Genomic DNA, 27711 nt, shown 5'->3' with positions numbered 1-27711 from the left:
TGGTGGAGCTGAGACTCCCTTTTGCACCCAGAGCTGTTTTACTCATTCCTTATAGAATAAATAGCCTTGCTGCTAAAAATCCTTGATTGTTGTCTTCATTTATAACAGCACGGAGTTTAAAGGAGTGGTTTTAGGTGACATTTTTTCTGTTATTGTTTGGTTGTTGTTTTGTTCTGTTTTGTTGTCAGATTTTAGTAAAATTGTTGTGAGAAAAATTTCTCCCTTGAATTTAGAAAGACAGCAAAAACTCATGAAGCAAAAAGAAAGAATTTATTCAGCATACTGGGTCTAGTCTCACACCGAGTTTTCAGGGAGAAAAGACCCTTTGGGTTTAATTTTCATACATTTTATAGTTTCACAAAATCTCACCTTTTTCAGATAAACTTAATATATTCACTTTTGCCTAAAAAGGTTTCTTTTCTCTGAAAAGGGCAGCAGGAAGAACCCAGGCAGGATTATCCCTAAAGTGCAACAATCCCTCCAATTTTCTGGTAAAACTGTATATCCTTTTTTTCCACAAATCCAAAAGACCCCATTGGGTGCCTTCCAAAAGTCTTTGGACGTGCTATCAACATTCTTCCAAAACTTTGATATTTCTTTTATTCCAGAGAAGGGGTTTGTTTTGGGTTTGTTACATTTGTAGAGCTTCTGGTTCATATCCCACTTACAATTGGAGTGGCCTTTTTCTGACCAATAATCTGTTGGGGCCTGTGGAAAATACTCACTGTGAGTGAAGTTAGTCTTCAGAGTTCTTTTGCATGGGGTTTCCCCAACTGGGTGTACAAAATGAGTCCTTGTTCTCCGTATACAATCTCTTCCAATCACTATGGAGCTTAATATCCACCCTTCTGGCCAACTTATTTTGAGAAAAAGTATAATTCCCTTTGAATATTTCTCGTGCATCTAGGCTAAAACCCCTCCAGGACCATTCCTCTTTCATTAAAGGTCCACTACAAAGCCAGCAGCGATTTACATTTAGCCCTTTTGCAATTGTTTCTGCTAAATCAACAAACAAATTTTGTCTTTCTGAGGGGAGTTCCAAATTTCTGATCTCTTCCTATGTCAATTCGGAGTATAAATCACTCAATTTTGACAATAGTAGATGATCTTTAGCTGTCTCTTGTTCCTTATTTTTAATAATCTCTTCCAGTATTAGGTCAGGGACCCCCCACTCGCTGATGATATCCCAACAAATCCATGTCTCACCCACAAGGCAGCTTAATCTAGACATGCTCCTTCTAACCCCAAATTCTTTGCTACCCCATAGCATCTGTTACCTACTATACAGGTTTCTAATTCCTTTTTATCATAACAAACTTCATTCACATACTCATACGCCATAAAGGTGGTTACCACACCTGTCTCGTAGTATGCAGTTTGGTGACACTTTGAGCAATGGTCATCGGCAATGACTACTAGTTGGAGCACAGTTAAAGCAAGCAGAGGTCCAGTACAGCATATACTTCCACTCCCCATGCCTATCGGGTTGCAGCAGACAACAGGGTAGAGAGATCTTCTTGTGGCAAGTATAGAGGCTAATCTGGTCTTGCCCTCTGTTGTTTTCACTTCATGACAGGCCAAAAATGCCGCTTGGTGTACCTGCAAGTTTTGCGATAGTAATACTTGGGTCACTGTACGTCACGCAACTTGTTAGTTTGTGTATTAGGAAGGGATTTGGAACATACTGAATCCTGAAACCATGACACCACTGAAAGCTCAACAAAAAACAGTATTTATTACCGAGAGGTGGCCAATAAAACCAACAAACAAAAAAGGGAGGAAGGAGGAGAGAAATAAACCCCCAGCATGACCTCCCCAGTTATCCAGTTGTTGCCCATAAAGTTATCTTACCGACCTAGCATGCCTATAATCACCAATAGCAGAAACTGCATCCTTGGAGAGTCAGTGAGTTCACAAACTGGCAGGCGTCCCCGCCAAAGGCAACATTGTCCTTGAGGTGAAGCTAACTCCCCTCCAAGAAAGCGCTATCTGCTTTTATACAATCAACCAAGTGACCTCAAACTAGGCAGGAGTGGTCATCACCGCCCAACCAGAGGCCCTCCGTCTGGCCCCCTTGGTTATATAAGTGCATCTCTTCTGCGCACGCATGGCTTTCCTTGCGCCTGCATACTGCACTTGGGGGGTCTTTTCCAAATGAGTCTGGGAACGTTACTTCATCACTACAGTCTTCAGTCTCTCCTTCAAGCAACCTTGGAGGACGATTAGCCAAACACAGAACACCAATTAAAACATTTTATACAAGAAGCTCTCTCTTCAAGGACGAGGTACCCGTTTATCAGTACTTGTTTTCTTATAACTTGGCAGGGAAAGAACAAAACTTTTACAGTTGTCTGGGTCAAACACAGACCAAAAGTATCAGCATAAATTCACCCTGATACACTTTGTCTATACTTGTGTGGAGGTTTGAGCCACCACAAAAATCCAAAATCCAATTTCCAGGCTTCCCCCACCCCTTCCCACAATCTATCTCAACACCAAAGAGAAACTTTCAGGCAAGAGGTTTCTATAGGGGAAAAGGGGAAGTATATATACATTTATTTTACACAAATAAATACTGTACAAGCTAAAAGCAACTATATATATAATATTACACACTTCTATCAGTCCCTTTAAGCTTCTCCCTCAATTCAGTCCAGGAAAAACCCTTCAGGCTGATAGGTAAAGCAGTCTTTCTCTCATGGGAGTGTTCAGGGAAAAAGGTTCACTCCCCCCACCAACCTCCAGCTGTTTACTGAAACCCTTTCTTCCTTACGAAGTCCAAGAAGATAGCTCTGAGTCCTTTCTCCTTGATTCCGTGCCATCTCTGCTGTGTGATTCTCTCTCATACTTCAGTTCCATGCTGCTGTAGTTTAGTTCAGTTTATCACACATACACGTCCTGGAATGTTCATTCCTCCTCCAAGTTTTCAACTGTCCTCCATTTAAATCACTGCAAGAACATCCTCCGGGCCTTTCTCTGGTCTGTCTCCAATTTCGCCTGGGGTTATCTCCCTGGCACCGGGCTGCATTCCACTTTGGCTCCGCTCCAATGCCAAGCCTCCCCTCCACTTTACAGTGAGAGGGAAAAGAAGAAACCCCCTCCGCAGTCTAGTTGCAAAGGGGGGGGGGGGCAGGGAAGAGGGCTTGGCTCCAAGACCTGTCTCTCTCTCTCCCGCTTACCAACTGTTTGTGAGTCTCTTCCCTCACAAACACACACTCACTCCAATGCTGCCTCCAACCCTGACTTGGGCAGAGTTGTGGGGTCACAGGGTCCCCCTTCCCCCCAGAGGGGAAAGAAGGGGACCCTGCCACGCCTGGACCTTCTACACCCACACACCCACACAGCACCAGACACAGCAGCAGCCAGACAGACCGATTGCCAACAACTTCCGCCAGTTGTGTATATATGATTTTTCACAGGACCGAACAAAATGAGCCGTGATTGACCCTCTAGGGAAGACTGGTCTGGCACCCAATCACCTCTAGGCCCCCCGGTTCCCAGGGGGGGCAATTTCAAACCATGACAACTTGAAACACTGCAAATGAAATGTAAAACGCAAATCACAAGTATCGCATTTAGTCCCGACTTAGAATTTAACGAAGACGCATATTTATGCTTTGGTCTTGTGGCAACAGTCCCTGTTGCCTGAGATTTTCCAGTCTTTCAGCTACTATTTTGATATATTCCCTAAGGTATTTGTCACCCAGTTCCAGGGTTGGTGTTTGAACACCCTTATAACATGAGGGATAAGGCAACCCAAATAACATTTCATAGGGGGAGACATTAAGATCCTGTCTTGGGGCTGTCCGAATCCTAAAGAGAACCAACGGTAAACATTTTGTCCAAGGTAATCCCTTTTCTAGTGTCAGCTTGGTGATGGTTTGTTTTAATGTTTGATTCATGCGTTCCACCCTTCCTGAGCTCTGGGGGTGCCAAGGGGTATGATGTTGCCAATTTACTTGCAACATACTAGTTTCAAAATCTTTGAGGTGAAGTGTGGTCCATGGTCAGAGTCTATGGTTTCAAGTAATCCAAATCGGGGAATGATTTGTTCTAATAGTACTCTGACTACACTTTAAGCAGTTGCCCTCAAGACCAGGAATGCCTCCACCCAATGAGTCAAGTGATCTACAATTACTAACAAATATTTCCACCTCTGTACTGGGGGTAACTCGGTAAAATCTATCTGAACTCTTTGAAAGGGTCTGCTTGCGAGTTCTCATCCTCCAAGAGGATGAGTTCTTTGCACTCTCTTATTTACTTTCTGGCAAATTAGGCATTCGCTTGTAACTTGTTTGGCAATTGTACATACCTTTAGGTGCCCATAAGTTCTTAGAAATGTGTCCACCAGGGCTTGAGTTCCCCAATGAGTGCTATTATACAGTTCTTTTAACACTTCCCACATAATTGCTTCTGATAACATTTGCCTCCCATCTGGGAGGAACCACTCCCCCCTTGCATTCTTCTCAACTCCTATTTCCAATAACTTTTGTTCTTCTTTGTCAGTAAATATTGGTTGTGGAGTTTCCTTCGGTATCGGTACTAGAGCCATTATCTTTGCCTCAGGTACCTTGTGACTCAGGGCTGCCACTCGGGCGGCTTGGTCTGCTCGATTACTGCCCTGGCAAATTATATCGTTCCCTTTTCTATGACCTTTAACATGAACAATGGCAATTTCCTGAGGTTGCTGGATTTCTTTTAGCAAGGTCTCCAGAAACTCTCGATGGCTTAAATCTTTCCCTTGAGAGGTCATCATTCCCCTCTCATGCCAAATTTTCCCAAAAATGTGTGCTACCCCCCAGGCATATTTAGAATCAGTATATATGGTTCCCACTCCGCTGCTGATTATGCATAATGCACCAATTACTGCATACACCTTGCATGCTTGAGAGGATCAAGTATTTGGAAGACTGTCTGATTCTATTACCGTGAGATTTTCTCCATCAATCACTGCGTAACCACTTTTCCATATTCCTTCCACTACTCTTGATGACCCATCTGTAAACAGGTGCATCCCTCCTTCTATAGGGATATCCATCAAATCTTCTTGAATTTTCGTCTGATAGTCAATAATGTCTAAACAATTGTGTTCAACTTCCTCATTTTCTATGGCGTTCTGATCATATAAGAACTGTGACAGATCTACACATGAATTGGTTGTTATACTTAAATCATCTTTTTCTATTAATATGGTTTCGTACTTTAAGATTCGGGAGTCTGTCATCCATCTCCCGGATTTCTGGTTCAAAATTGTTCTTACTGCATGTGGTGTATGAACCCTAATTTTTGCTCCAAATGTTAGTTTTCTCGCTTCTTCCACAAGGATGACCATAGCAGCTACTGCCTGCACACACGCTGGCCACCCCCTAATTACTGGGTCCAGCAACTTTGACAGAAAAGCTACTGGTTTCCTACTTCCCCCCCAGTCTTGGGTGACAACTCCCTTCGCAGTCCCTTCTGAGGCATTTACATAAAGGTCAAAAGGTTTCTTTAGGTCTGGTAATGACAACACTGGAGCTTGGGTCAAGGTTTCTTTTAGTTTCTCAAATTTTTCAATTTCTCCTGAGGAATATTCTGCCATGTAAGTTTTTCCTGAGGCGATATCCATTAGTTTTCATATAGGAACTTTGTTTTACTGCTGTAATCTGCGATCCACAGCCTACGAAATACTACCAATCCCAAGAATTGTCTCACTTCCTTTTTAGTCATTAGTAGGGGAAGGTCCAGGATTCCCTTTATCCTTTCTGGACCCAGTTTCCGTCCACCATTGTTTATGATGTATCCCAGGTATTTTACTTCCTTTTCTACAAACTGAAGTTTACTCTTTGACACTCTTAATCCCTGTTCTCCTAAATAGTTTAGCAACCTCACTGTTCCTTTTTCTACTTCTGTTCAGGTTTTCCCAGCCACCAACAAATTGTCTACATATTGTAGAACAATCATTCCTTCTCTTGGTTCAAATCCATTTATTATTTTTTCCAAAACCTGTCCAAACAAATTAGGTGCTTCCAAGAACCCCTGTGGGAGGACTGTCCATCTGAGTTGTTGTTTCCTGCCCGTTCCTATGTCCTCCCATTTAAATGCAAATATATCTCAGGAATTTTTGTCCAGGGGACAAGTCCAAAATGCATCTTTCAGGTCAACCAACGAATCGGAATTTCTGTATACAATTCTACTGTAAAAGGTTCTATTTTCAATCTTCCTCTGTTCCTGTCTTGGGCCCATACTTCAGGATTTATACCCAAATCTTCACTTAGGATGAAGAGTTTAACTTCCACCCCCTCCCCCTGAGGTACCACCCCTACTCCCAAGATTCCCATTCGATCTCTACCTAATAGATTCACCCCTGTCTGGGGTGTAATCAGTAAATCTGCTTCAACCTCCTTCCCATTTCCTTTTATTAATACTGATGGGGCTATTGGTACCTCAAAGTATTGGTACCTTTTGCTCCCTGTACTGTGACTTTGGTTTGATACTCTTATTCCCGATGGAGGTTGAGTTACACATGTCCTCTGAGCCCCTGAATCCACTAGAAAGATGGTATTGTCCTCCTGGGGTCCCAGTTTTAAATTTATCAAGCTCTCTTTTCCTGTTTCTGACCCCAGGAGGAAGAGTCCCCGACATCTCTGTTCTGAGCTCTCCTGTAACTGGAAGACCTGATGTCTTTTTGGCACCTAGGACAATCCCTTTTAAAATGTCCTTCTTGTCCACAGTAAAAACAAGCTCTTCCCTTTCTTTGTGAATTGGGTGGGGCAGTTTGCATCCCCAGTCTTGTTAGTGATCGAGAAGGTCCTCCAGGGTATTAAGTTCCCTGTCCTTTATATTTATTGAGACCATTTCCATATTTCCCATGTGGTACCCATGCCCTTCTCTGCCCTGGGGCTCGTTCCCCCCCTTGCTTATTCACTTCCTCAACCATCACTATCATTAAGTGGATCTTCTGCTTTTCCCGCTCTTCATCCCTTTGAACATAACACTTTCTGAGCTTCTTTCAATAGCTCATTCATGTCTTTCTCATTCCAGTCCTCCAACTTTTCTAATTTTCGTCTAATATCTGGCCAAGAATAAATCACAATAAAGGCTTTCAATAATTGTTGTCTTGTTGGACTGTCCAACTGGACCCCCGAATATTGTTGTATGTTTTTCTTTAATCTTTCTAACCATTCAGACAGTGACTCATCTTTGGTTTACTTTTCATCAAAAACCTTAGCAGTATTATGTCCTCAAGGGGCTGTCTCTTTAATTCCTTTAATAATGCAATTTCTGTAATCTATCATATTCTGTCTTCCCCCATCTGTATTCTGGTCCCAGTTTGGATGTGCAATTGGCATTTTTTGTTCTCCTCCCTGTCCATTTATCCCTTGGGGATATTCCCAGTCCCAAACCCGGATTCCTGTGGTTCTAATCATGTTCCTTTCCTGTACTGAAAACAACGTTCCCATTATAGATTTCATGTCATCCCATATGTACATATTTGGACCTAAAAATTGATCAGATTGTTCAGTCAAGCTTAGTGGATCCTCCAATAACTTTTTCATTTCTTTCTGAAATTCCCGTACTTCAGAGCTGGTTAATGGGGCATTTACAAATCCCACACCCCCTTGCATTCCCTGCATTGGAACCTCTCTAAGGGGATGTGGTGGGGGGAAACAGTTTTCCCCCTGAAGTTATAAAATGGTAAAACCCCAGGGGGTGGTGACCCTTGAAGTTTTGAGGTTTTACCCAATGAACACTTCTGCAAAATATAAACATATCACAAGCAGAACGGAAGAGAAGGTTAGTTGTAGTTGTTGAAGAAGAAGTAGCCATGTTGTAGAGCCACAAGGAAGGGGCTTGGAGCCCCTTGGGGCCTCTGACCCCCCCCCCCAGCCCCGGCTGGGGGCTACAGGGACTTGGAACAGCGTAAGGCTGGGCTAAGTACCTGTGGTTGAAAGCTAAAAAAGTTTTCTCCACCATGAGTGAGCAGAGACAGAGCAGCAGCAGAAGCAGTGTCCAGAGATTGTGGTTAAGAGCCAAGAGATAACTGAAGAAGCAGCAACAAACATGCAGCCAAGGAAGACACAGAGTTATCTGAGAGAGCCGAGAGACAGTCAGTAGCAGAGAGTGAGAACTAAGCTCAAACAGAGACAGAGTTGGGGTAAGAAACTGAACCAAAAACCCCAAACTCCTTTTGTGACCTTTCCTAAGTGGAAAGGATGGACTCTTATTGAATGGAAGTCCTAAAACTGCAGCAACACTGCAGAGAGTAGCTAAAAAGTTCAGAGAAGGAATGCGGAGAGGGTGACCTTGGCCCCCTCGTTGCTTGAGACAGAGCACAGAGCTCTGCAAAGGGGGTTGTTTTTCCCCTGAAGATACAGACCGTCACGAAGACCCCCGTGCTTCGTGGTATGACCGTGGTGATGCGACCGTTGTCTGGGTGAATGCAACCCACAGAAGATAAGACCCTCGTTTGAAGACAAATGGTCGAGGGGCTTGGATACCCCCTCGTGTGTATTGGCAGAGATCCAACTACAGTTACTGCATGAGAAGAAGAGAACCTGCTGCCTTAGAGACATTGCTGTTCTGAGAGTGGAAAGGGATCTTTTCCTTTTTCCCTCCTAGACTTTTATTTGGAGGGGAGATTTGATCCATTGTAAATACTTATGTCATGGTAGAGATAGCTAAGATTGTATATAATGTATTGTAGTATTTATTTGTGCAGTCATTGTAATATATTCCCTTTCCCCCATTCTGAGTCTCGTGTGGTGTCTGGAAAACCCATCTCACATTGAGATGTGGGAGGGGGTTTGGACTAGGAAATTGGATTTTGGAGTTCTCAAACCATGACAGGGGATAGAGTTTTTCAGGTGCTTCAGGTGCTTCTGACTCCCATTCTCTCCTAGCCCTTTCCCATGTCTGGGGAGGGCTTGGAGGAGGGGTTGTATCTGGGTTTTGTGCCCCATTTCCTTTGTTCCCCTCAGGATTATAGGGAGGAGGATTTTCTGGAAGGTTTTCTAAAGGGTCCCATATTGGGGTCTTCTTTTTCTTCTGGTGTTTATTAACTCCGTTTACTGTAGAGACTGGGAATAAACCTATAGTCCCCACCAAGCATGTAGCATTTAAAGACTCTTTTGCATTGACATAGCAATTTAATGCTCTGCAAATCCAACCCTCAAACGAGCCAAATTGAGACCAATAGAGATAGTCTTCCCTTATAGGTCCTTTTGTCCATTCTTACATGCAATATTGGATCATTGTGGCTTTATCCTTTCCTCGCGTCCTTTTTGTCTCTCCCCATCCTTCCCAAAGGGCTATCTTGAGGGATTTGAGGTGGTTTTTCTGACACCTTCTCTCCTTTCTTGCAACCTCCTTGCTGGATTTACCCCCCATCTCTATAGTGATAGCATTTGTGGGGTCTTTAAAATTATTTTTTTTTTTATATATATATATATATTTCACCTCACACTAGGTCCCTTCAAACCTCCAGCTCTGCCTCAGTCAATTTCAAGAGGGATCTCCACACAGAGTCCTCATGGCGCTTCCCTCGCTGCACCACTAAGTTCCCTATGGAAAGCAGTACAGCCCGCTCGCCCCACCTGCCCAGCTGTCTGAAAGTGTCACAGCCCCCCTCCCTAAATTTGCCCGCAAGTGGAGACATCTACCGACTGGTCGCAGCCTAACGCATTACAGCCCCCTCCCTCCCTCACTCTGTCCACAAGGTAGAAGGATCTACCGCCTGGTCGCAACCTAACGCGTTACAGCCCTCTCCTTCACCCCTACCTCCCGGGAAGTTTTTAGTAACTCCCCTTTCAGCCACAGAATGGTTCGGATGGTTCCCTTATTCAGTTGGGGTTGTCCACAGCCCTTCCCCCACCCCAAGACACGTGGAGGGTTCCTCTACTCCAACCCATTTCTTTACCCTAAGGAGTCTCTCATTCACAGTTCACAACAGTCGCTTCGTTCCTTCACCGGCCAATTCCCTGGTAGGAGGATTAGAAACATGGTATTTTGGAACTCCGCTCTCACTCCGTACCTCTGGTACATCTCAAGCACACCCACGCACGCTCCTTTTTACCCAATTTGCCCAGTAAAAATTAAAATAGACCCTTTTGTGTCTTACTGAATTTTATGCATAGGATTTAATGGTGTGGTGGTCTTTCTAATGTCTGTACTGTCCAGTCCTTCTCTTTGTTCTCTTTGTTTCACAACCGTCTGTCCTGGGTCTTTAATCTCAACCTACCCGAAGGAGGGTTCCCAGTCCCCTGGACTGCCGAAATTGGCAGGGCGCACCATCCAGGGATGTTGTTCCCCCCCACTCAGGTTGGCGTACGTTCAAATCCCAGACGAGCCCCCAAAACTGTGTGAAAAATTTCTCCCTTGAATTTAGAAAGACAGTAAAAACTCATGAAACAAAAAGAAAGAATTTATTCAGCACACTGGGTCTAGTCTCACAACGAGTTTTCGGGGAGAAAAGACCCTTTGGGTTTAATTTTCACACATTTTATAGTTTCACAAAATCCCACCTTTTTCAGATAAACTTAATATATTCATTTTTACCTAAAAAGGTTTCTTTTCTCTGAAAAGGGGCTTTCCCTTCTTTCCGATTGACTACTGGGCATCCTCTGTCAAAAATGATGGACCTTCGTTTGTTCTTAACCCCAAGAGAGAAAAGAAACCCCTGTGTACAAAATTCTTACAGGGCCCCGAAAGATTTTAATTTTTTTTTAGGAACTTTTATATTTCCCTTATCTGGTTGAAAAAGACCCTGACATCCAGGTCCAGTCTGGGACTTGGATATCTTACAACTTTGTGATATGCCTATAAAAACCGTATTTTTATTTCTCATAATTGTTATTCATTTTCATACTCCACTCGAACTTCTCATAATTTCAAAAAATTTTGTACTTTAGGGAGAGGGGTTTCTATTCCATTGGAGGTCCTACCTCCTGAGACACATTGTCAATAAACCAAGACAATATGCTACCAGGCAAAATAAGAGCATACACTGATTAAAACTGGTCTAAAATATGAAAATGAAAAATGGTAGTTACTTAACTTTTTGCAATCTTTAGTCACTGTGGTTTTAATCATCCTGCTTACATCCCCCTTTAACTGGTTCCTAACAGTGTGGCCCAGGTAATTTGCTGTGTGGTTCTTCATCTCACCTCCCCAATGCTTTCAATTAAATCCATATTTAAGTTACAGTCAGCTGTCCAGTCTCAGGTGCTAAGAAGTGTCTGGGAGACAAGTGTCTCCAGATGCTAAGAAGTGTCCTGGAGGTGCTAAGAAAGGTCCTAGGAGAGTAAAGGTTTACCACCAGTTAGTAGGAAAGGATGGGCACAAAGGTTTATATGAATTTTTTGTGAGCAGTGGGAATGTCCACTAGTTTCCTTCTAGTACGGAAAAGTGTCAAGCAAAGGATCTGGGTCAGCCAGGTTCAGACCATTAAAACCTATACTCATGACTCACAACCATATGGGGCAGGAAAGTTCTCCATAGTGATGCTTGCACAGATGGAGGAGATGAAAGGCGAGGTCCAGCAAATCAAGGAAGTGCTAATTTGGGTCTCATTACCCTAGCTACTGCCTTGCCAAAAAGGCTGTATAAATTGGATTACCTCTGAGACTTTTGGACCACTGTCAAATTTGGTTGAAATTGATTAGAGTTTCAAATTTACTATTCAGAAATTATGACACAAGGATTACATCTAATTTTATCAGGAAACCAAGTGCACTAAACAAAGTGTTTAAATATGGAAAACAAAGGAAGAGAACCAGAAAGGAGGTTGAGAGAACAGGAAAAAGCAGGAAGAGAAGCAGAAAATTTAGCACAACTAAGAAAAACTGACATAGGTTTCCTTTCCATGAACATGACCAGAATTAAATCCCAGTAAGATCTTTCTGCAGTGGAAAAGAGAGAAAAAGGCCTACAAATCAGAGTATGAATGTGAGCCTCTACTCACATTAGTGGAGACATTGAAAAGCTTTAGGCAAGCATCCTCTGGGGTAGATTCCTCTTTAGGCTCCATTGGGAGCCATTGGGAACTACTCAGCATATATAGAAATCAGAGCAGGTACCTCATCTTGCTGGATACCTTCTCTTCTTGATCATTACAGGTAGACAGTGATGAGGTCCCAACAAGAAGGCTTCAGGCAATCAAGAGGGACCTCAGGTCCTGGGACAACTGGTCAAGGGATCTGGAGCACAAGTTGTGTTCTCTTCTGTCCTGCCAGTTGCAAGGAATGATGGGGCAAGAAACACGAAAATCATGCAGATGAATACCTGACTTTGACACTGGTGTTACCAGTAGAATTTTGGGGGATTTTGTTCATGGGTCAGTTGATATGACACCAGGCCTGCCAGGCTCAACAGAGATAAGGTGTGGGAAGAGAAGAACTATGGTGACCACCCAAGTAGCAAAAGCAGGCTTAAGTAGGAGTGCCTCAAGCAAGCACAAGCAACCAAAGACGTAAGCACAACACAGGACCATAGGGCATCCCTTTGGTGGTTCAGTGGTAGAATTCCTGCCTGCCACATGGGAGGCCCAGGTTCGATTCCCAGCCAATACACCAGAACAAAACTAAGTTTTTACTTGGCTCCCTGCCAAGTCCTCAGACCCAGCACAAAAAAACCTCTGGTAGAGAGCTAAGAAAAAAACCTATGAAAAATCCAAACTAGTCGAACTATATTAAAATAAATGTATTTACGTATATTACAGTTATATACAGTTGAAATACTATGTACAATTCCAAAAGGGAAAGGGAAGGGGGAAGGAAAAAAAACCCCGAAAAACAAAATAGATATACATACAATCAAAAAACTCAGTATTTAGCAAACTAAAGAATTAGCAAAAGAATATCTCACTACCCTCCTTGGGACAACACAATCGCCCAAATGCTGCCGCCATGCCACCGGACTCCGGGTCAGCAGAAAACAACAGGCCCCGTAGGCTGAGCCAGGCCCCAGCTCCCCCACAGAAGTGAGACCGACTGCGGGGATCTGCTGTCTCCAAACCTCGCTGGAAGGGAAGAGAGCGAAGGTCTCTCCTCCCTTCTTCTTTATACCCCTGGTTTATGTAAAAATCGTAGGGAATACTGGGTATATAGCTACTTCCTTGGTTACAAACAGGTCACCAAGGAAGGCCTAGACTAAAACTACCACAACCCCCACTGGGATATTGACAGACTCAAATATTTCTATAAAGTGCTTGTACACCAATGAATGCAGTATGGAGAAAAAACAGGAGGAACTGGAGATTTATATGCAGTCATGGGGCTTTGATCTCATTGCGATTACGGAGACGTGTTGGGATAGCTCACATGACTGGAATGTTGTTGTTGGGATAGAGTTAATTTTTTTCATAGTAGCTGGTATGGGTTTATGTTTTGGATTTGTGCTGGAAACAGGGTTGATAATTCAGGAATGTTATTGCTCACCAGTGCTTGCAGAGTCAAGACCTTTTCTGCCTCTCACATCATCTCAACAGCAAGTAGGTTGGGAGTGCACAAGAAGCTGGGTGGGGACACAGTTGGGACAGCTGACCCCAACTGACCACAAGGATATTCCATACCATATGACATCATGTTCGGCATATAAAACTGGGGAAAAAGGAGGAAGGGGGGATGTTCAGAGTGATGGCATTTTGTCTTCCCAAGTAACCATTACGTGATGGAGCACTGTCACATGAAAGGGGGGATTTCCACAAACCCTTTGTGATTGATTGGTCTGTCAGCACCCCAGGAAAGTCGAGATCCTTGTACCTGACCAGTCTGTCAATGTCCCATTATGGGGACTCTCCACTGAGTAGCCTGCTGGATTGGAGGGAGATTCAACTAACATGTTCAGGGTCACATACCAACACCATTAGAGGGATCCCCTCCCAGGTCTACATACTTTTAGTTGAATATGTTACCCGCTGCTAGTGCCCTTGAAGGACTCACACTAGAGGTTTATGGACAGGTTAAGGTTCGAGGATTGCCGGTGATAGTATCTGACTGCAAAAATGTACTCAAAGCAATATACGGATAAACTCTAATCCCCAATGAAAGGTAGCTTGAGATAATAATTCAATGCACATGGAATATGGTTCTTACCCAATAGGCACCCCTATGGGGGAGAAAACAGGTTCAGCCTGTCAACCGATCCCAGAAATTACAATGGAGTCTTCCCTAACTTCTCCCCACTCTTAACTTACTTTTATACTATTTATTTACATTTAGGTGGAGTTTGAGTGACTCTAGTCACACATATTTTTGTTACTGATTGATGTAAAATTCTCTTACTTTTCTTTTAAAGAATGACAGGCATGCTGGCATCAGATGGGACTCACCTTTCTCAGCGAGGAAGGAGAGTCTTTGCCTGGGAAGTAGTGACACTCATTGGCAGAGCTTTAAACTAGATATCATGGGGGAGGGGGGAAATATCAGGCTTGTCCCTGGCAAACTGTGGGATAATATGAAAAAATGAGACAGGGTACTTGTGAGGACCCTCTGCAGGTGACTCTGAGCTGTACCAGCCACACTGGAGCATGCCGGCAGTCTTACAGAGATGAGTCAGGGACTCCTGAGATAATAAAAGCCAACAGGGAAAAAATAGAGAAACACCCCAGTAGCAAAAGGAGGTTTAAGAGAGAATATCTCAAGCAAAGTGCAAGCAGTCAAACATGCAAACACTAGACAGGACTATGGAGCATCCCTTTGTACCCCCACTGGGATATTTTCACCATCAAATACTTTTATAAAGTGCCTGTACAGCAAGGCACGCAATATGGGGCAAAAGCATGAGGAACTAGAGATCTATATACAGTCACAGGGCTTCGATCTCATTGAAATTACAGAAACATGGTAGAATAGCTTGCATGACTGGAATGTTGTCATGAAGGGCTACACGCTGTTTAGGAGAGACAGACCAGGAAGATGCAGTGGTGTAGTTGCTCCCTATGTGAAGCTACACTTGGAATGTATCAAACTCTGTCTTGGGGTGGATGACCAGTGGGTCGAGAGCTTATGGGTTAGGATAAAAGGACAGACTAGTAAGGGTAACTCTGTTGTGGGTGTTTGCGACAGGCCACCTGAGTCAGAGGAGGAAGTGGAGGAGGTCTTCTACAGACAACTTGAAGCAACCTCACAGTCACAGGCCCTGGTTCTTGTAGGGGACTTTAACTACCCTGACATCTGCTGAAGAAGCTACATGGCAAAGCACAAACAGTTCAGGATGTTCCTGGAAAGCATTGATGACAACTTCCTGTCACAGGCAGTGGAGGAATGGTGTGCTGCTCGACCTCATACTAACAAATAAGGAAGGCTTTACTGGAGATGTGAAGGTTGGGGGCAACCTTGGCTCTAGTGACCATGAGATTGTAGAGTTCAGTATTAGGTGAGGAGGAAACAGGGTAACCAGTAAGATTGCAACCATGGACTTCAGGAGAGCTAACTTTAGCCTCTTCAGGGATCTTCTTGGAAGAATCCCATGGGAACAGGCCCGTAAGGGAAGAGGGGTCCAAGAGACTTCGTTGATATTCAAGGGTCACTTCCTCGAGGCTCAAGAATGATGGATCCCAAGGAGCAAAAAATTGGGCAAAGGGAGAAAGACACCTGCATGGATGAATAAAGAACTCCTGCCATTACTCAAGTTAACATCTCCATAAATGACTTGGACACAGGACTGGAAGGAATACTAAAGCAATTTTGCAGACAACACAAAACTTGGAGGAGCTGTTGACTCCCTCGAAGGCAGGGAGGCCCTGCAGAGAGACCTCGACAAATTAGAGGACTGGACCATCACCATGAAGACCAACAAGGAATGGGGCAACCCTGGAATGTACATACAGACTGGGGAATGAGATGCTGGAAAGCAGTGCCATGGAAAAGGACCTGGGGGTCCTGGTTAGTGGCAAGTTGAATATGAGTCAGCAGTGTGCCCTGGCAGCCAGGAGGGCCAACTGTGTCCAGGGGGGGGCATCAGGCAAGGCATTGCCAGCCAGTCGAGGGAGGTGATTGTCCCACTCTACTTTGCACTGGTGTGGTCTCACCTTGAATATTGCGTGCAGTTTTGGTCACCACAATATAAGAAAGATATTAAGTTCTTAGAGACCATCCAAAAGAGGGCAACAAAGATGGTGAAGGACCTTGAGGGGAAGCCGTATGAGGAGCAACTGAGGTCACTTGGTCTGTTCAGCCTGGAGGAGACTGAGGGGAGACCTCATTGCAGTCTACAACTTCCTTGTGAGGGAAAGTGGAGGAGCAGGCACTGATCTCTTCTCTCTGGTGACCAGTGACAGAACCCGAGGGAATGACCTGAAGTTGTGTCAGGGGAGGTTTAGGTTAGATATTAGAAAAAGGTTCTTCACCCAGAGGATGGTTGGGCACTGGAACAGGCTCCCCAGGGAAGTGATCACAGCACCAAGTCTGTCTGAGTTCAAGAAGCCTTTGGACAATACTCTCAGGCACATGGTGTGACTCTTGGTGTGATCCTGTGCAGGGCTAAGGGTTGGGTCCCTTCTAACTCAGCATATTCTGTGATTCTGTGAAGTACAAGCTAGAAATACACAGGAGATGGAAGCAGGGTGAGGTCACCTTGAGTGAATATAGAGAGGTGGTCAGGGTAAATAGAAATGAGGCAAGGAAGGCCAAGGCCCATCTAGGATTAAATCTGGCCAAGGATGTCAAGGATAACAAAAAGAGCTTCTTCAAATACATCAATAACAAAAAGAAAGTAAAAGATAATGTGGACCCGATACTAAATGGAGAGGGAACACTGGTAACAGAGGATGCAGAGAAGGCAGAGCTACTGAATGCCTTCCTTGCATTGGTCTTCACTGACAAGACCAGTTCTCAGGGATCTCTGAACCAGGAGACCAGGAAAAAGGAATGTCAGAATGAAGACTTTCCCTTGGTCAAGGAGGATTGGGTCAGAGAACACCTAAACAAACTTGACATCCACAAGTCCATGGGCCCTGACAGTATGCATCCATGAGTGCTGAGAGAGCTGGTGGACACCATAACAAGACCACTCACAGTCATCTTTGAAAGGTCATGGAGATCAGGAGAGGTGCCAGAGGACTGGAAGACAGTAAGTGTCATCCCAGTCTTCAAAAAGGGCAAGAAGGAGATCCCAGGGAACTACTAGCAAGTCAGCCTCACCTCAATCCCTGGAAAGGTGATGGAGTGCCTCATTCTGGAGGCCATCTCTACCCACATGGAAGACAAGAAGGTGATCAGGAGTAGTCAGTATGGATTCACTAAAGGTAAGTCATGTTTGACCAACCTGATTGCCTGGATGGATGAAGGGAGAGCAGTGGATATTGTCTACCTGGACTTCAGTAAGGCTTTTGACACTGTCTCTCACATCATCCTCGTAGGCAAACTCAGTAAGTGTGGGTTAGATGAGTTGACAGTGAGGTGGATTGAGGACTGGATGAATGGCAGATCCCAGAGGGTTGTAATCAGTGGCACAGGGTCTAGTTGGAGACCTGTCACTGGTAGTGCCCCCCAAGGTTCTATACTGGGCCCAGTATTGTTTAACTTGTCCATCAAGGGCTTGGATGAAGGGGAGGAGTGCCTCCTCAGCAAGTTCGCTGATGATACAAAACTGAGAGGAGTGGTTGGTATCCTAGAGTGCTGTGCAGCCCTTCAGAAGGACCTCGATGAGTAGGAGAGATGGACAGGGAAGAACTGCCTGAAGTTCAACAAAGGCAAATTCAGGGTCCTGCACCTGGGGAGGAATAACCCTGGGCACAGGTACAGACTGAGGGTCAACCTGATGGAAAGCAGCTCTGCAGAAAAGGACCTGGGGGTCCTGGTGGAAAACAAACTGTCCATGAGCCAGCACTGTGCCCTTGTGGCCAAGAAGGTCAGTGGTATCCTTGGGTGCATTAGGAAGAGCATTGCCAGCAGCTCAAGGGAGGTGATCCTATGTAGGGGGCGTGTTTAAGGTATGGGGTACATGCCGGGGCAGAGAAGTTCAAAAGAGCATGCGCTGACATAGACAACCTTACTGGTCAAAGAAGTCACATGGTTTGAAGGGATAAAACCAGCGCCGAATTTGAAATAAATCCTCTTTGTTCACCATCTCATGAGGAGCGTGTTTTTCCTTATTATATAAGGACATGTTGTTATGGGTTATAAATCTGAGAGAGGAATTTTCCCTTCCCCTGCTTTCCCTGTAAGAGAAACAGAGTTCGAAGGGGGAAAGGGAGTCGATTAGCCTTACAAAGGAACTGGCCGATCTGCTTAATGGGCTTTTAACTGCTGAGGTGATGGGGGAAGGTTTGAGACAGAGACGGGAGGACACGAGAGACGGCAGAGTGTTCGGACCAGGACAGGGACGGGGACTGTTTTCAGGCATCTCTGGAGGAAAGTCTGGGAACCAGCTCTCTTCCCTGGTTTTTCCGTCCTGGTGAGGCCTACCTACCGATCCTGCACTGCTAGTGTCGTGTGATTCCCGCCCGGACCGACGAGTCTTTGCTGCTTCTTTTCATCGGAGAGGTCTGTGCTTGCTGGAGAAAAAACGGAGAGCCTTGGAAACACTATCATCTGGGAACAGTGAGTCCTCTTGAGGGGTGAACTTTTTTTTTTTTTTCCCCCTCACCCCTTCCCTCCATTGAGGAGAAGGGGTCCCCCCCCTGTTTCCCTCCCGGTTTCTCCTGCGGGCCGGGGCTGCTCCCTCCAGACCCCTCTGCCCACATGGTGACTGCCGGATCCCACAGCGCCCCCTGCCGACCACGACCAGGTACTGCAGGTCCTGTACATTCCAGCGATCCCACAGGTCCCCCCTGCAGGCCACAACAGGGCCCTGCAGACTCTGCACCTTCCAGCGATCCAACAACATCCCCGGCAGGCCACATTTAGGACTGTGCTAACGGACAGAGGAGTATCCATTTAGACTTGCTGTTGTTATTGTTGTTTCTTGTTACTGTTTTTGCTAACATACATATATCTTTTAATAAAGGGTTGTTATTTCTTCTGTTTTTCCACATTTTCCTCGAGTAAAACCCCTTAATTTGACATTACAATTGCAGAGAGAGAGGAGTTTGGTCTACCTCATAACTCATCCTCTTTAGCAAACAGTCCAGTCTCACTACGACTGCGACACATGTGCACCCCACAATCCTGCCCCTCTACTCAGCCCTGGTGAGGTCACATCTGGAGTACTGTGTCCAGTTCTGGGTTCCCTAGTACAAGAGAAACATGGAGTTCCTGAAGTGGGTCCAGCAGAGGGTAACAATGATGATCAGGGGACTGGAGCATCTCTCTTACAAGGAAAGACTGAGGGAGTTGGGACTGTTCAACCTCAAGAAGAGACAACTGAGAGGAGACCTCATCAATGTGTATAAACATCTGAAGGGAGGGTGTCAAAAGGGTGGAACCAGGTTCTTCTCGGTGGTGCCAAGCAATAGGACAAGAGGCAATGGGCAGAAATCAATGCACAAGAAGTTCCATCTGAATATGAGAAAGAACTTCTTTATTGTGTGGGTCACCATGCACTGGAACAGATTGCCCAGAGAGGTTGTGGAGTCTCCCTCATTGGAGATATTCAAGTTCCATCTGGACTCAATCAGTGCAATGTGCTCTAGGATGACCCTGCTTGAGCAGGGAGGTTGGACCAGATGACCCCACTGTGGTCCCTTCAAACCTGACCCATTCTGTGATTCTGTGATTACTTTGAAGGTATTCTTATCTATCTCTAATCCTTTAAATTCTGTGAGGAAGCAGGAAAGGGGAAAATAATTTAACTTAGTGATTAAAAAATAAAAATCAGATTGAAAGCAAACATTATAGAAAAAAAATGAGAAAAATATTTTTTTCTGTATCTTTTGTCTTTCTTTCTTAGTACCCTCAAGTAAGAATCTTCTTGTGTAAAAAGGAATTAGGAATGAATGTTAAAGTAAGTATCAGGCAGAAGCAGGAAAGCTACTCATCAAAACATATGATGGTCTAGTTCAGCCCTCTCAGTCAGTAGAAGACACCAGAAATAAATTTGAAACACTGCACCTATATATATGTTAAGAAGACAAATGTTCACTGAAGACAGGAATCTTGAACAAATGATGAGGTTAATCTCTGATTTCTCTATTATCCAAGCTTCAAATGTCACACACTATCCAGAATCCACTGGTATCACAACAGTGCATAATATTGAAAGATTATCAAAAAATCCCAGCAAACAAACTAATCTATATCTTTAATTTCTTTCTGTCTCCACAAACCTTGCCTTGTTCTACTTGAGTATCCACAAATAGCCCACAAATAATTTTTTTATCTTTGGTTTTGTTGCCAATACTCTCATCCCTTTATCTCTCAGAAAGTCCCATTAGATCAGGCTGAAATGATGCATTACTGGCATTTTTCATAGAAGGAAACAAAAGGAATGGCTAAAATATGTAGCATTTCTATGTCATTCAAAAGCCAGTAGTTAGAGTACAAGCTCTGAATGGACAAGGTAGGCTTCAATTCTTGCTTCTTCCTAGAGTGATGAACTCAATTTTTTTCTGACCATAACCTTACCATCCCATTACAGTGTACTCAGTACTAGGTCTTTTAATCTCTCCTGTTAAATTGTTTTTCATTATGTTATAAACTATTTCCTTATCAGCATCCTGTGTAATAATTGACAGTTGATACTTGAAGGTAGACAGCATAAATAGTTAGAAGACTTATAACGGAATACCCTCTCCACCCCTCCTGTAGTCCCAGTGCACTGAAAAGAGAAATAGGACACTGGTGCAAAACCCTGTCAACAACCATCCAGAAAAGAGATCTAGTAGGAAGATGTCCCATCCCTCAAATGCCATAACCTCCAAGCTGTACCTTTGGGAAGCACAACTGTTGCCTAAAATCAAACAAATAATTTTATGGACAATGTTAGTATAGAAAGGTTAAAAAAGCTCTTTAATAAGATGCCTTAGGTGCACAAAGATGGCATATGAACCATCACACACACAGGTTTCACAAACTTATACTATCATCTAATTATAATATTTACCTATTACCTCATGGGGATACATCCAGCCCAAAAATTGTCCCTCCTCCCACAGGCACGCCTCCCAGAATTGGGTTGGTGGTCCCAAGACCCCATATCTTCCTCTCACGAGTCTTCATCAACTCTCTCTGTCCTGCTTGGACCGTTTTCAAGGATTCTGGACCTTCTCTGATAGTTTTGACTCTCTCATATCAAGCGATGTGCCTGTTGTGTCTTATTCTAAGAACATTTTATACAGATAAAATGCTCTTTACCTTGCTACAATCTTCATCTGTTGGAATTCTTGACAAGAAATATTATACAACATTTCAGGAATCTAATACAAAGGTACTTAGCTAAAGTGTTCCCAAAAGTGTTAAAAAAGTTATACTTAAAATCTATATAACCTAGATTTTAAGGTAGTTTTGAAACTAGTTTCAAATAATTATTCTCTAACCAAAATTATTTCTCAAATTTGTCCTAATTTCAGAATTGTTAGACAGCCTCAGCCACTTTACCATTTAGAAACTTTTTCCTTGTCTTTACTTTTACTACATTGGCAATATTGGATTTATATTTTTTTCTTTTAAAGAGAATTCTAATGAGTTACCTTCCTTCTTCTCACAAAGTTAAGGCACTGCTATCTGTAATAGTGGTATTATGTAACAGGAAACAATCATTCAATCCATTGCTAAGAACCTGGTTTCCAAGTTTCCATGCAGACTGCTTACAGTGTTTTTCTGTACCTCTATGTATGCACAGAGGAAATAACTGATATTCCTCAATAGTTCTCTGTGTAAACTCTCTTATTTCAGGTGAAGAGATGTGAATCAAGCTAAGCAGAATACAAGCTCTTAAAACATAGAATAAATGTGTCTATGTGAAGGAGCTCATGCAGAATAGTTATTGCATTATTTTGATGCCTTTGAATTTTTAGGATTTTTAGCTTTTTGTAGATTTTAATGTAGCTGTATAATCTGTCACACTTTAGAATAGTAGTTAACACTTATCAAACCCTGTTCCCCCATTTCATATCGAATTTTCTAAATTCTTTAGGTTTGTTTAGGTTCCTTTCAAGGCAGGACTATAGTAAACACATTCTGTTTGAGAACATATGTACCCCAGGCCCGAACAACAAGGTACCATCATAGTAAAAGCAACCTTCAAGTCCGGAACCTTGGAGAAGCTTCAAAGACAGTAGGTGCCGTGAAGAAGAGGAAGATGAGGAAGAAAGGGGTCTTGGGACCTCAGACTCAATTTCCGGGGAGGCGTGCCAGGGGGGCAGATCTGGGGGAGGGTAGTTCTCAGATCAGACCATAAATTGTGGAACCCCTGGATATGGGGGGGGCACACCTTTTCATACTCCTTGTGCCAGAAGGCCTTCATTAAAGACCTGCTCTCTATCTTATTTCTACTAAATTAGCCTGGTGAGTTTTTTTGTTCCCTATTTTTAGGTAACATTTTGCAATGCATCCTACCTGGACACATACCCTAAGTTTTCACTTAAAAAAATGCCATTAGTCTTCACATGTGGCATATCAAATGAAAATCCATTCTAAAACATTTAGTGCAGTCTTCCTGAGTTCATCCATATGATACGGTATTATTATTTATTACATAATGATTTCATAGAGTCATAGAATGGTTTGGGTTGGAAGGGACCTTAAAGATCATCTTGTTCCAAAACTCCTGCCATGGGTAGGGGCACCTTCCACTAGACCAGGTTGCTCAGAGTCCCTTCCAGCCTGGTCTTGAACACTTCAAGGAATGGGGTAGTCACAACTTCCCTGGGAAATCTGTTCCAACGTCTCACCACCCTCACAGAAAAGAATTTCCTCCTGATACCTAATCTAACCCTGCCCTCTATCAGTGTGACGCCATTCCCCCCTTGTCCTGTCACTACATGCTCCTGTCCAAAGTCCCTCTCCAGCTCTCTTGTAAGCAAGCCCCTTTAGGCACTGGAAGGCTGCTATAAGGTCTCTCTAGAGCCTTCTCTTCTTCAGGATGAACAGTCCTGTCTCAGTCTGTCTTCATAGCAGAGGTGCTCCAGCCTTCTGATCATCTTTGTGGCCTCCTCTGGACTTGTTCCAACAGGTACACATCCTTCTTATGTTGGTGGCCCCAGATCTGGATGCAGTACTCCAGGGGGGTCTCAAAAGGGTGAAGTAGAGGGAGACAATCCCCTCCCTTGACCTGCTGGCCATGCTCCTTTTGATGCAGCCCAGGACATGGTTGGCTGTAAGCGCACATTGCTGAGTCATGTTGAGCTTTCTGTCCACCAACACCCCTAAGTCCTTCTCCCCAAGGCTGCTCTCAATCCATTCTCCACCCAACCTGTATTTGTGCTGGGGATTGCCCTAACCCAGGTGCAGGACCTTGCACTTGGCCTTGTTGAACTTCATGAGATTCACACAGGCCCACCTCTCAAAACCTGTCCAGGTCCCTCTGGATGGCATCCCTTCCCTCCAGCATGTTGACTGCACCACACAACTTGGTGTCATTGGCAAACTTGCTGAGGGTGCACTCAATCCCACTGTCCATGTCACCGACAAAGATGCTGAACAGTGCCAGTCCCAGTACTGACCCCTGAGGAACGCCACTCCTCGCTAGTCTCCACTTGGACATCAAGCTGTTGACCACAACTCTTTGAGTACGACCATCCAACCAGTCCCTTATCCACCAAGTGATCCATCCATCAAATCCATGTCTCTCCAGTTTAGAGACCATGATGCCCTGTGGGACAGTGTCAAATGCTTTGCACAATTCCAGGTATATGACACCAGTTACTCTTCCCTCATCCACCACTGCTGTAATGCCATAATAGAAGGCCTAGTCAAGTCGGGAAACAGAATTTTTTGCCAAAACAAACTATGGAGTAACCTCCCGTTTAAAAAAAAAAAAAAATCAAAATCCTAGGATCAGAAGCAGAGCCTGCCTTTAAATTTCTAATAGGTAAATATTTTCTTTTATATATTGAGCTGCCTGTAACCATGGTATTATCCCTAAATTCCAGTCTGGGTTTATGAAACCTTATCTCAGCAAACACTGTAGTTTTCTTAGTCTATGAAGAGAAACAGGCATTCTTAGCACACAATTCATCTTGTTCCAATGTAGATATAAATAATATGGTCAGGTTGTACCCTGAAAGAATCCATTTTTCTCCACTGGTTATAAAACCAGCCTACTGTGACCAACCAAGCAAGAAAGATCCATTTTGTGAACAAATAAACTTGAGTGTAAAGATTCCCAACTACAAAATCCCAGTTCAAATTATGTGACTTCTGTTGAAAAAGTAACTTTTCTTATGGACAAGAATGTAACTACAGGTGTCTTAAAATTACTGGAAGATTTTACATAAACACATGCAAATGAGAAGATTCCTTTTTTAGCAGTCATATGTCGACCTTTATGTAAATTGTATTTTAAAGTTGGATTATATATGCTGTAGTTATATACAATCACCAATTTGCATTAATTTGTCTTGGGAACTTCAATGCCTGGTCTACAAAACCTACTCATGCAAATATACCTTTTACAGTGAGCATTTACTGGCTTAGAGCTTCATACTCTCAAGAAGCAAAATTAAACTCTCTTCGGTTAACCCAGATTTTAAGACAACTTAGAGTGTCTCTGAATTTTCCCAAGTGTTGGCTAGGTCTTTGTCTCATACTCAGTACTGATGTGTGAAAGAAAGGATAATTAGAACATAATCCTTTTCTATTCATTTTCATTCATATCCTTTTCTATTCATTTTAACTAGAAAATCAGGTAGGAGAAGGTTCAAACCTGTGTTTCATCTCCCTACCTCAAGGCAGGATCACAGTTACCCAAACCAGTACTACATTTATTTCTCCAGACTATTACAATAGTCATATGAGAGATTCCAAAACCTCCCAGTCTAGTTCAGTTTTTCACAGCTCCTCTTTCTTAAGCCACTTAAGTCTGTTGCTTCTTGCTATAGCCCCTGTAATACCTCTTATGTACTTGAAAATTCTTGTCATTTAGGAGTCCTTTAAGTGGTCACCATTGTCACTGTAACCGTCTTTCTTCTTACCTCCCCTTAGGCATGTTGCTAAAAACCTCAGGTAAAACCTCATTTCCCTGAGATGTCCAGGAATGCACTTTGGAAGTGCCTCTCAGTTCATTTTAGAGGAGACATAGGCATGTAGAGTGGGATGAATCAAGATTCTAACTCCCAGTGCAATAAAAAAACAGAACTGCTTTATTTACTCAATTGGTTATTATTTGACATGCTGCTTACCACAAGAAGGAGAAAGATCATCTGGTACTTAAATATATCCTCTGGACATATTTAATAATATCTTCTAATATAATAATCTCTTAATATATTAAATATATTCTGTATATATTTAATAATATCATCTTAATAATATCCTCTGGACCTTAAATAAGATCTGTCTTTTCCTGCATCCCTCTGCTTCACATGAAATTACTGTGCATCTTCAATTAAAGCACTTCTTCATGTCTTGACTGTCAGAAGGTTGAACTTTATGCTTCTTCTAGTTGGCTACCATTTGTCCAACACTGTCAGATTGTCTAGTGTAAAAAGAATCCACTGTCAGCATAAACACAGTGTCAAGGCCTTTACACAACTGCTTCTTGTTGCTTTCATAACAGTAAGGCATTTTTCTGCATTTGTTGCCTCACATTTACTAAAAAAATGTCCAGCTTCCTATGTGTACTTTGTATAAGGTATTCATATTCATTAATGAACACCAGAAGAATATTCAGAGATGGGGTTACATTACTTCAAGACTTAACGGCGGAGGGGTATAGACAGAATGCTCACAGATCAATATGATCGGCAAAAATGTCCTCTTTATTAGAGGAAAGACAGCTTATATACTCCTAATGACACACAGTTCTTGTTCACACTACATTGGATACATAAGGAAAACATACTTTGTTGTCCACTGCTAATTGGACCACAGCAGGTGTCCATAAAACTTGTTTACCTGCCAAAAGAACTCCTCCTTCACCTTGGCACAAGGCCTGCAGCCATATTAGTGGAGTAGTATTTTTTACTGTCTGCACCCAGCCATGCCAAGGCAAAGTTGACAGAAATGCAATAGAAATTGCTCACCAATTTGCATCCTCCAACAAAGACTGGTCCTAGATACAACTCAGTAAAGATATAATTACTAGCTGGGCCAGAGTCTCCATAACATGAGCTTTACCATACCCATTTGTTTGCCATGGTGTCCTCTTACAGTCATGACATTACAAATGTAGTCCAATGGTAAAATTCAACCCAATGCTTCCAAGAATCAGAAGCGTTTGGACAATACCCTCAGGTACATTGTGTGATTCTTGGGGATGTCCTGTGCAGGGATAAGAGTTGGATTTGATGATCCTTGGGGGTCCCTTCCAACTCAGAATATTCTGTGATTCAATTGCAATTTTTAGTCAGTTGTAGTTTAAGATCTCCAACTTGTTTTTAAACCCACTTATTCAGATTTCAGGGCCCATTTTTACCTGAGTATAATGAATCCAGGAATTAATTCCTTCTACTTTTACAGCTGTATATGTCTTCAATCACACAACATAAAGACCTTTCCACTTTTCTTGTAAGAGTCCATCTTTCCACATTTGCACATAAACAATATCTCCTGGTTGAAAGCTGTGGATGGTTGCATCCAAAGAAAGGATGGGAGCCACTGGTTAAGATACCTACACAGAGAAGACAAAACCCACAAGAGAGATAACAGATAATTTCTCAACATATCATCACCTTTCACATGCATTTGATCACCTTTCATCACCACAGTGTCAACTGGATACTATCTGCCATACAGAATTTTAAAGGGGCTCACTCCCTCATAACGTGGTGCGATTTGGATTCTCATTAAAATGATAGGTAATACACCTCCCCAGTTCATGTGGGTTTCTTGACTCTATTTGTCTTCTGATAGTCTGATTCATCCTTTCTACCCTTCCACTATATTGTGGTCTCCAAGGGGTATGCAAATCCCATTTAAACTGAAGGAGTTTAGACACTCCCTGAACCACCTCTGTGATGAAATGAGGCCTTCTGGCTGAAGATAAACTCTCTGGAATTCCAAATCTAGGAATTATTTCTTCTAGTAAAACTTCAACAACCTCCCGGGTTTGACTGGTGTGGCAGTCATCCTGAAAAAGTATCAATTAGAACAAGCAGTTTCTTATAACATCCACTTTTAGGTAACTCAGAGAAATCTATTTGCCAGTATTCCCCTGGCATTATTCCCCTTTTTGCCTCACCCATAGAATCTTTCTTTGCTATTATATCCACATGGAACTGCATCTTTGGTCCTATAGCATGTCTTTTGATACCATTTATCATAACATCTGCTCCCATGTGAGTTTCTTACATCATTTTAGGGGTTGTGAGACCTGGTTGATTCACAGTGTGTGAGTTGGCACAGGCAGGAAGCTGGGACAGCCACAAACCCATGGTTAAAACACAAAGAGCAAATTTATTTGTTACCTCACTTAACCGAGGGATTCCCAAAGCAAGCCCCAGGCAGAGACACACAGGTGGAGACACAGGCACCATTAAATTCAGTCCATGCCAGAGGATCACCAGCTGCTGTTCACACAGGCTTATCAAGGGTTATTCCCAACTGCAAGGTCACTTGAGCGATTTACAATCCTCCTTGATAGTCTTCTGCTTTTAACCCATTCCTCCCAACAAGTAATTTATCTTTCTAACTCCTGGACATCACTTTGTCAGTCTTGAGGGTAAAGTTGTGAAATACTAGAGATCTGAAGAGC

At 43.2% G+C, this 27711-nt stretch overlaps 1 long non-coding RNA gene across 1 annotated transcript; it reads left to right on the top strand.

Moving 5' to 3' along the window:
- Positions 1-27711, top strand: LOC116780077. Its single transcript, XR_004354319.1, has 3 exons — positions 1-88; positions 22656-22660; positions 27699-27711. It is a non-coding gene; the product is annotated as an uncharacterized LOC116780077 (long non-coding RNA).

The sequence above is a fragment of the Chiroxiphia lanceolata genome, chromosome W (assembly GCF_009829145.1).
Source record: "Chiroxiphia lanceolata isolate bChiLan1 chromosome W, bChiLan1.pri, whole genome shotgun sequence".
NCBI classification, from domain to species: Eukaryota; Metazoa; Chordata; class Aves; order Passeriformes; family Pipridae; genus Chiroxiphia; species Chiroxiphia lanceolata.
Note: the sequence above shows the minus strand (reverse complement) of the source record. Positions and strands in the feature narration are given on the sequence as shown.